This window comes from Oryx dammah, unplaced genomic scaffold, assembly GCF_014754425.2.
Source record: "Oryx dammah isolate SB20612 unplaced genomic scaffold, SCBI_Odam_1.1 HiC_scaffold_11150, whole genome shotgun sequence".
Taxonomy (NCBI): Eukaryota; Metazoa; Chordata; class Mammalia; order Artiodactyla; family Bovidae; genus Oryx; species Oryx dammah.
Genome location: NW_024080543.1, coordinates 1673169 through 1682359, shown reverse-complemented (window position 1 = coordinate 1682359; position 9191 = coordinate 1673169). Strand labels below are relative to the sequence as shown.

General features: G+C 39.8%; 1 long non-coding RNA gene across 1 annotated transcript in view; it reads right to left on the bottom strand.

The window, feature by feature from the left end:
- Positions 1 to 626: 626 nt before the first annotated feature.
- LOC120860636 overlaps positions 627 to 9191 on the bottom strand; it is a 41274-nt gene continuing 32709 nt past the window's right edge. The window contains exon 3 of the long non-coding RNA XR_005720381.1: positions 627 to 789. This is a non-coding gene — a long non-coding RNA (uncharacterized LOC120860636). The remainder of the gene's footprint in view (positions 790 to 9191) is intronic.

The following is a 9191-nucleotide window of genomic DNA, read 5'->3' as shown; positions in this document are numbered from 1 at the left end:
TCTTTTCACTTTGCTTATATTTTCCTTTGTTGTGCAGAAACTTTTCATTTTAATTAGGTCCCATTTGTTTATTTTTGCTTTTATTTCCAGAATTCTGGGAGGTGGATCATAGAGGATCCTGCTGTGGTTTATGTCGGAGAGTGTTTTGCCTATGTTCTCCTCGAGGAGTTTTATAGTTTCTGGTCTTACATTTAGATCTTTAATCCATTTTGAGTTTATCTTTGTGTGCGGTGTTAGAAAGTGATCTAGTTTCATTCTTTTACAAGTGGTGGACCAGTTTTCCCAGCACCACTTGTTCAAGAGATTGTCTTTACTCCACTGTATATTCTTGCCTCCTTTGTCAAAGATAAGGTGTCCATATGTGTGTGGATTTATCTCTGGGCTTTCTATTTTGTTCCATTGATCTATATTTCTGTCTTTGTGCCAATACCATACTGTCTTGATGACTGTGGCTTTGTAGTATTCCTCCAGTTCCATTCTTCTTTCTCAAGATTGCTTTGGCTATTCGTGGTTTTTTGTATTTCCATACAAATCTTGAAATTATTTGTTCTAGTTCTGTGAAAAATATCACCGGTATCTTGATAGGGATTGCACTGAATTTGTAAATTGCTTTGGGTAATATATGGTATACCACATTCACACATTTCAGTAGCATTGGTGCAAAACCTATACATTTCTCAGGGGAAGCTTCTACATGGACTGTTGGGATCAGAGTTCTAACTCATACAGACATACTTTTACTTTTAAAAGGATCCTGCATGATAAGCAAACAAAACACTGGATGAACACCTAGATGGTGAGCTCTGTACTAAATGATTTTAAAGCTAGTAGATGGGATGAGCTGATAACGAAGACTAGAAACGAGTCATCTTCTTCAAATTGGTCAAACTGCTGATAGTCATACAAGTGAATGAAAAGTTAAGCCTCTTGTCATTAAATCGGTTTAAAAGAAATAGAATAATAAAACAAATTAGTAAATTGTGTTTTCTTAATAAACACTGTATTATTTCTGCACAGCTTTGTTACTGGCATTCATAGAATACCTTCAATAATAACTTGTCACGGTGAAACGGATTCACATTCTATATCGATTCACATCTATAATTGATGCCGCAGCTGTTTGATACTATTGCTTGAACGAATACAACTCATGTGACTTCACAAACTACAAACACTACCAACATAATAGGTATTAAAAAAAAAAAAACCTTGAGTGACATGAGCGTTAAGACTTAGTAGAGTTGCTCTCGAGAATAATGATCCTATTATTCACTCTAGCCATAGTACTGGAATCTGTACATGAACATCCCTGCAAAAGAAACTGAAAGGATAGAATAATAATAAAGGAACTTCATCACTACATTCCTACTGTAAACGTTCAACACTATGTTTTCTTTTAAACTAACTTTCATATTTGGTCTACTCTAACCCTTTCTGTGTTCACTTTATGCTATACTTATTGCTAACAGTAAAATTACCATAAGGAGCTCTAATTAATTTTTTTTTACTTGCAAAGCTAGTGACAGAACCAAAGGCCAATATCCACATCAAACAGGAGAAACGTAATGGACACTGTACAAAAGGTTGTGATTTTTCTGAATGTTTATTTCAGAAACTTGGAATTGGAGACTGCAAACAATAAAACTAATAATATATTGATACATAATATTAATAATATACAGTTGGTCATTCTTTTTTCTATTGCACCACAGCTAACTGACTGGAAGTCAGTTGTAGTAACTACTACTAACATAAGACCCTCACCAAGAAGTGAAGATATATAGGAAAATCCATAATAGATCTAAAAACCACCAAAGATAAAATGATAATAAAAAATACAGTGACATCCTAGTTGGTATAAGAAACAGGATGTTTATGAAAGCAAAGCCCACAGTCATGTATAGGCCATGGAAGCCTGTGGCTGTCGCGAGTGTTGACTTGTATCCTTCATCTGAGGTTGTTAAAAGTGCTTTGTAAAATCCAGAGGTTTGCAGCGGTTGTAACCTCCTGAACAGGCTGAAATAAAAAGGGTTTCCAGAATATCCTGACGATTTCCATCTACTAGGCTGTGGTGAGCTCAAGCAATACATACTCCAGAGGACAGAAGACAGACAGGTTGGGAAGACGTCTACTGCACTCAGGGAGAAAGGGCATGTTGCTACTCAGCCCAGTACAAGTGTAGAAGCAACACCTCAGTGATTCACCCTTTAAAGACTCCATACATATGAGAACGACTGGTATGAATAAACCTTCAGAAGTGCCTTCTCAGACCTCCCATCATAAGCACAAGCATCATGGAAACACTGAGGATTCATGGTCTCACACAAAATTAGACTCACTTATGACTTTGCTTTGAGAAGAGTTGAACTACTCATTGTGAAAGAGAAATGATCCTTTCTTCTCTGAAGATTTGTGAATCATTCGTTGGGTGCGGTGAATATGATACTGAAGGATCTAATACATAAAAATGCAATAGGCAAAGCACAGAGATATTTTTCTCCCTTTCTCAAAGGATGGAACACTTTGTATTTGCACTGATTTTATGTCTTGAGTTCATGTACAATTATGTATTGAGATTTTTAGTTGAAATACAATAGGACTAAAAATATTGATATAATACTAATAACTCATGTTGGTATGTATGGTTGTCACATAGGATTCACAGGAGATTTAAATACTCATAAGGGTACTCATAGGAAGTACTCGTAAGTCAAGGAACCGTTATACTGGCTACTCTCGTTATTACTGGGACAAGTCAGTTCCTCCAATGATGATGGGTATAACTGAAAAATTATTACCAATGCATGGGATGCGATGTCTACATGATAAATGTTTTTGTTCCTCTTATACTGTTGCTTCAGGGATGCCTACTTCAGCATGAAGGACTGCACTTCAAGCGATGCCTGCTATTCCAGCTCAAGCAACAGATAGTGAAGTGCAGATCATTGTCCTTTGCTGAAAATAATCAGCAGTTAGTTTGTCAACATATGTGACATGCCAGAGTAACCCTTGGGATGGAACTCTAAAAACAGGTTAGGCCCTCTTTTTGCCAAGCCCTGCGATAAAATACAAATCAAAAAGAGAAAAAGAGCATCGGTTTTGTCAGGTCTTCCTCATCTTTTCTTTCTCGATAGCAGGAAGCAGACATTGAGGCCAGAGGACTGCAGGATTTCATTGGGAACGAACGTTGGGTTGGGTGCAAGCTCATCACTCTAGTAAGAATGTGGCTCAATTAAACAGACTTCTTCATGGACATAGAGTTCTATAATCCTTCATTAAGAAATTCAATAAGTTATACTTCCTTACACCTTCACAATCTCTTGGTTTACAAGAATGTCAATTCCTAGTCCAGCACTTATACAATGAGTGTTACAGGTAGTATTAGCGTATAAATGATGACAAGCAATGACAGGAAGTGTATTTATTCTCTGTTTGAATTCTTGATATTTTATGTAATTTTTTTTATAATATACATACAGATGTGAATATTTTAGTGGCATGTATAAATACACGTTGAGTAGCACTATGATAACTCATAGTGTTGGCACAGTAATGATCACGGTTACTATGTCTTTTTCATATACTCCTTTTGAGAGTCTCTTCCAGTATACATTCTCATAAGATATTCAATAGCTTCCTAAACTGTACAGTAGGTCCTTGTGGCTTCTTTCATATATAGTAATGTATTTGTTAATAATTCAAACAGAAACTGGTACACACATATTCATAGTGACATTCAAGTGTCCATTGGTGGGTGACTGAATATGCAACACAGGGTATATTCAGAAGCTTGAACAGTATTCCACCATACAAAAAAAGTACATTAAATGGTGCTGCCACTCTGCAAGACATCACAGAAATGACTCCGAAACGAACACATGGAATAAATACATAGTTCAATTCCAATTCATGCTATGTACCCAAAAGGTTTGGGAAAGGGGGCTGAAAAACTGTATACTTCTTCAGCCATACTCACAACAGCATGATTCACACTGGCAAACAAACAGAAGTAATCTAAGTGTCCATGGCAGCCCATTCCATAAACAAACTGTGGTATACACACAGTGGAATCTGATTCGGCCCTCCAAAGTCAGTAATTCTGACAATGTGACAATGTGGACAAACCTTATGGTCATTATATTAAGTGAAATAAGCCAGACCAAAAAAAGGACAAACATTCTGTGATTCCACTCGTATGAGATATCCAAACAAGTCAAATCTGCCAGAAAAAGCAGAAAGTGTTTCCGACGGATCGAAGAGAGTTCGTGTTTCGTGGACCCCAGTTTCCCTTGGAAAAACTGACTTCCCATGATATCTCCAAAACCAATTAGACAAATAATTGGAAGCTCTATCCAATCAAATGAATGTAGACATAATTTTAGAGTTTACACCAAACTCACTCAAACTTCTCAACAGACAAAAGGCAAAACTGTATGTATGATACCTCAGCTTTGCTTAAAACTGTATCTACAGTACCTCAGTTTTGCTTATAAAATTTAACAACAACAACAGCACACTAAAGTCTATCCAAAGGAGGATTTAAAACATATATAACATCAACTTAAAAAAATTAGAAATTTAAACTGTGAAAAACCTTATTCACAAAACTTAAACCCAAGCCACAGAAAAATATAGTTATAAAATACATATCTGATAAAGGATTGTACTCCAACAATACCAAAAAATCTAGAACAATCTCATAAAAATGTATAATCCTAAACACCTGGCCTACAAAAATATAAAGATAGCAAATAAGCCTATCAAAAATAATCAAAATCACATATCATTAGGAAATTACAAACTAAAATAACAGTGAAGTAGCACTGCACACCTATTAGATCCAGTAAACTCAACAAAAGAGTGGGGCACAGCTTCTCTGGTGGCTCAGTGGTAAAGAATCTGCCTGACAACGCAAGACACTCTAGTTCGATCACCCACCCCGGAAGATCCCACATGCCACTGAGAAACGTAGCTGGATTTTTCCACAGCTAAACAAGGCTCACCTGTGACCTGAATACTACATGTGTAACACTTACTAAACAGCTTTGAAAACGTGTCCAGACAAAAAGTTTCACACAATTATACACAACAGCTCTACTTGTAATAACTAAAAAATTTCAAATATCGAGATGTCTTCAGTAGATGACTGTGTAAACAAATGGGGATACATCCAAAATGAAGGGGAGCAAATGCTACCACAAAATATACCACCTCAGCATGAGAATTCGTTGGACCAAATTATTATTTTTTTTTAGAGGACGCATGATCATCTCTGAAACCCAAGTTCAAGACGGCTCTTCTGTGAGTCAATTTACCAGAGAAATCTCATTTCAAAGGAATCCTCTCTCTATGCCAGATAGAAGGATGAGACACAGTCTTTTGAAACTCTTTTTTTCTTTTCTATCAATAGGGAAAGCTAAGCCGTAAATCTGTACAACAACCGTACCCTTCCTTTCCTTCGGTTTTATTTTTGTTAATATTTGTTTGTTTGTTTTAATTTGGCTGCGCCAGGTCGACCTTCATTGAGGCAAGCAAGATATTTGGCTACAGCATGCAAACTCTTCGCTGTGGCATGGGAGATCTAGTTCTCAGATCAGGGAATGAACCTGGGCCTCCTTCTTTGGGAGTGTCCAGTCTCAGCCACTGGACCACCAGGAAGTGCCTGTTTTGTTTTTAGGTGAAGATGGTATTTAAGGTGATATCTTGAGCCATTTCAGTCACTGACTCAGTTTCCTGAGTTTCTCCAAAGCACTCACAAGGTGCACATTGTTAAACTGATTTGGAAAACAAGTAAAGGTTGTCTGCTGCAACACTGTGTGCTTACAAATATCTAAACGCTAAATGGCATGTTATTTATTTTTAATTACTATGGGGAGAAAAAGAATGCAGGATTCATACATGTTACAACATGAATAAACATTAAAACCATCTTCAGTGGAAAAAATCCATATAGAAAAGGCCACCCAGAACCCATATTCACGATGTCTGCTTTCAATCCATCAAGTTTGTCCAAATAACTGAAAATCTCAGTAACACTCTAAACAAAGAAAAAAGGATGAGGATGGAAAAAAAGATATATTCACACACTTGAGCAATTGCTAAGAGTGGAAGTGGGGCTGTGGATTACATTATAATGTAGAAACCATATGATTTCCTGATTTTGGAGATTATGTGGTGGTTCTGCAGAAGGCACCCATTTTGGATAAAACACATAAGAGTATTTTAGATGATGTGGCAAATGCGAGCACCTTTTCCCATTGCTAGGCGTTTTCTGTACATTTTAAATGACTGGAAAGTAAACTATGTTTGAAAACAACCATGTCAATACCACAAAGGAAATTTAGAGTAGACAGGCAGGAAGGTTTCTTCTACAGGCCAAGACTTACCCAGACGAAGTTCAAGGGAAGCTGTGATGCTCACTGCCCTTGAAGGAGTCCACATGGAATGAAGAAGTACTGTGGGAAGTCTATTAGGAAACACCGTGGCTTGGGTCCTCTGGATGACCTATTGCAGGAGAAACAGATTTTACAAATAAAATTTTCCACATAACTTGACAAAAAGTTGTTAGACTACAATCAGTAAAGCTGAATCATTTCGGATCGATTTACAACCGTATAAAATACTACCATTTACAATCCCAATCAATATACAAACATCACTTGCGTTTCTATACACTAATAACAAGCAGAAACAAAAATTAAGAAAACCCCACTTATCACTGCATCAAAAACAGTAAAACAGCCAGCAACAAACTTAATCAAGGACATAAAAGACCAGTCGTCTGAAAACGAGAAAGCACTGATAAAGAAACCAAAGGAAACACAAATACACAGAAAACTACTCCACGCTCACGCACTGGAACAATGAGGAATTAAAAGGTCCATTCCAACCAAAGTCATCAACAAATACACTGACTGCAATCACAAAATAATATTCAATGGCATTTTTCACACAAATAGAAATATTCCTAATATTAGACTGCTAATGTTGAACAGGACCTTAAACGGCCAAAAAGACTCTGAGAAAGAGGAACACAGCTGGAGGCATCCTCCTGTCCGACTTCAAACTGCATCATGGAGCTGTAGTGACCACCACCGTGAGGAACTGGCAGGAACACAGACACAGGGACTCCAGGAGAGAATAGAGAGCCCAGGAACGAACCCCACACGTACATGGTCAATTCCTGAAAATCAGAGCAGGAACGAGCGAAGAGGAAAGGACAGTCTTCCCAAGAAACAGTGACAGGAAAATGGCCACCTACACGGAAGAACATCAGTGGTCATCCTCGAGGTCATCTAACACAAACCTAACTAAAACCCCACCGTTTTTCACACGGAGCTCTTTCCCCCGAGTCCTCTGAGATGGACCTCCAGTCAGCCCTCAGCTGGACACAGGAAATGTCTACTCCGTCCTCATTTTTCGCTCTTGCAGCGCCTCCCTGCTGGTGGGCACTGAGGCAACCCTGCTCTTCTCTGCCTGAATGCAGCCCCGTTATCCAGAAGCCTGAGCCCTGATGGTCCTGAGACAAAGCTCCCGCCAGCCAGCTGCTCACCGAGCAGAGTCTAAAGGCAAAGCGTCCTGTGCCCGCGGGTCAGAGGGGGATTTGGCGCCCCCTGCAGGCCGCCAGAGAAGAGCGGGCAGCCCGGCGCTCACAGACCTCAGAGGGCTCACCCAGAAGCAGCTCTGCTGCGAGCACTCAGGCTGGAAGCCCAAACTGAAATGGAGCAGAATAGCTCCATGACCCTCTGCAAAACATGGCTAAGGAACACTCAGAGCCTGTATGGAATGCAGCCATAAAAAACAACACATTTGAGTCCGTTCTAATGAAGGGGATGAACCTAGGGTGTCTTAAACAGGGAAGTCAGTCAAAGAGAAAAACATGGAATCTAGAAGGATGGTACTGACGAGTCTGTTCACATAGCAGCGATGGAGATGCAGACATAGAGAACAGACTTACGGACAAGGGTGGGGAACAAGAGGGAGAGGGTGAGAGGAGTGGAGAGAGCAGCATGGATGCAGGTACACCAACATTTGTAAATAGACAACCAATGGGAATTTGCTGTAGGACTCAGGGAACTCAAACTGGGGCTCCGTAATCACCTAGAGAGGTGGGAATAGGTGGGAGGTGGGAGGGAGATTCAAGAGCAAGAGGACATAGGTACACCTATGGTTAATTCATGTGGGTGTATGACAAATCAAACCAATATTGTAAAGCAGTGATCAATGAACTAAAAAGAAATAACTGTTTAGAAAAATATGCACATAAACACAAACTTTGCAACAAGGTAATTCCATTTAAAACACTATAGAAATTTTAGAAAACAACAAAAGATCTACATGACCTTTGGTCTGGTGATCAGGTCTAACACACACAAAAAAAGCCAACTTACCAAATTATGAATATAAATTATTTAAAACGTTGCCTTTTATAATTTTATACATTTACCCTGTGGAGGACCTTACTCGAGAGAACCAAAAACAAACTGTTAAATGAACCACTGACCACCCACCCTTGCCAGGCAACAGAGAAAAGAAAACCCTTGCAGGAGTCATCTTACAACAGGAGGTCCTGGTAAGGAACAAGGAACTAACAAACTACCACCAACCAGAATTCTGGAGAGGTCAGAAGGAGATGGGAGGCTCCAGTTCAGAGGTCCTACCCACCTCCCAGGATCCACTTCGCTGGAATCCATCTCGGCTGAGTGATGCGTGTGCCCTCAAGAAGGATCCTAATTCAGAGTGACTGGCAAGAGACAAACCAGAAATTAACCCAATGACCATAAAACCTGAGACTGTGAGCCACGTGGCAGAGTGGTTCTCTCCGTTTCCCTCACCCTCCTGCCCTGCGCCCCGGCAGCCCTTCCCAATAAAGCCTCTCGCTTGGACAGCACTCCTCTCCTCAGACGACTCATTGCCAAGTGTCAGACAAGAACTCACTCTCAAGCCCTGGAAGGGATCCCCCTTCCTTCATCAAAAGCAATATCCAGGAGAAAATATCTTCAAAACGCTGTCTTGTAGAGAAGGAAATCAGAGAAGGCAATGGCAGCCCGCTCCAGTACCATTGCCTGGAGAATCCCATGGGCAGAAGAGCCTGGTAGGCTGCAGCCCTGGGGTGGCTGAGAGTCAGACACGACCTCACTGAGTGACTTCACTTTCACTTTTCACTTCCATGCACTGGAGAAGGACATGGC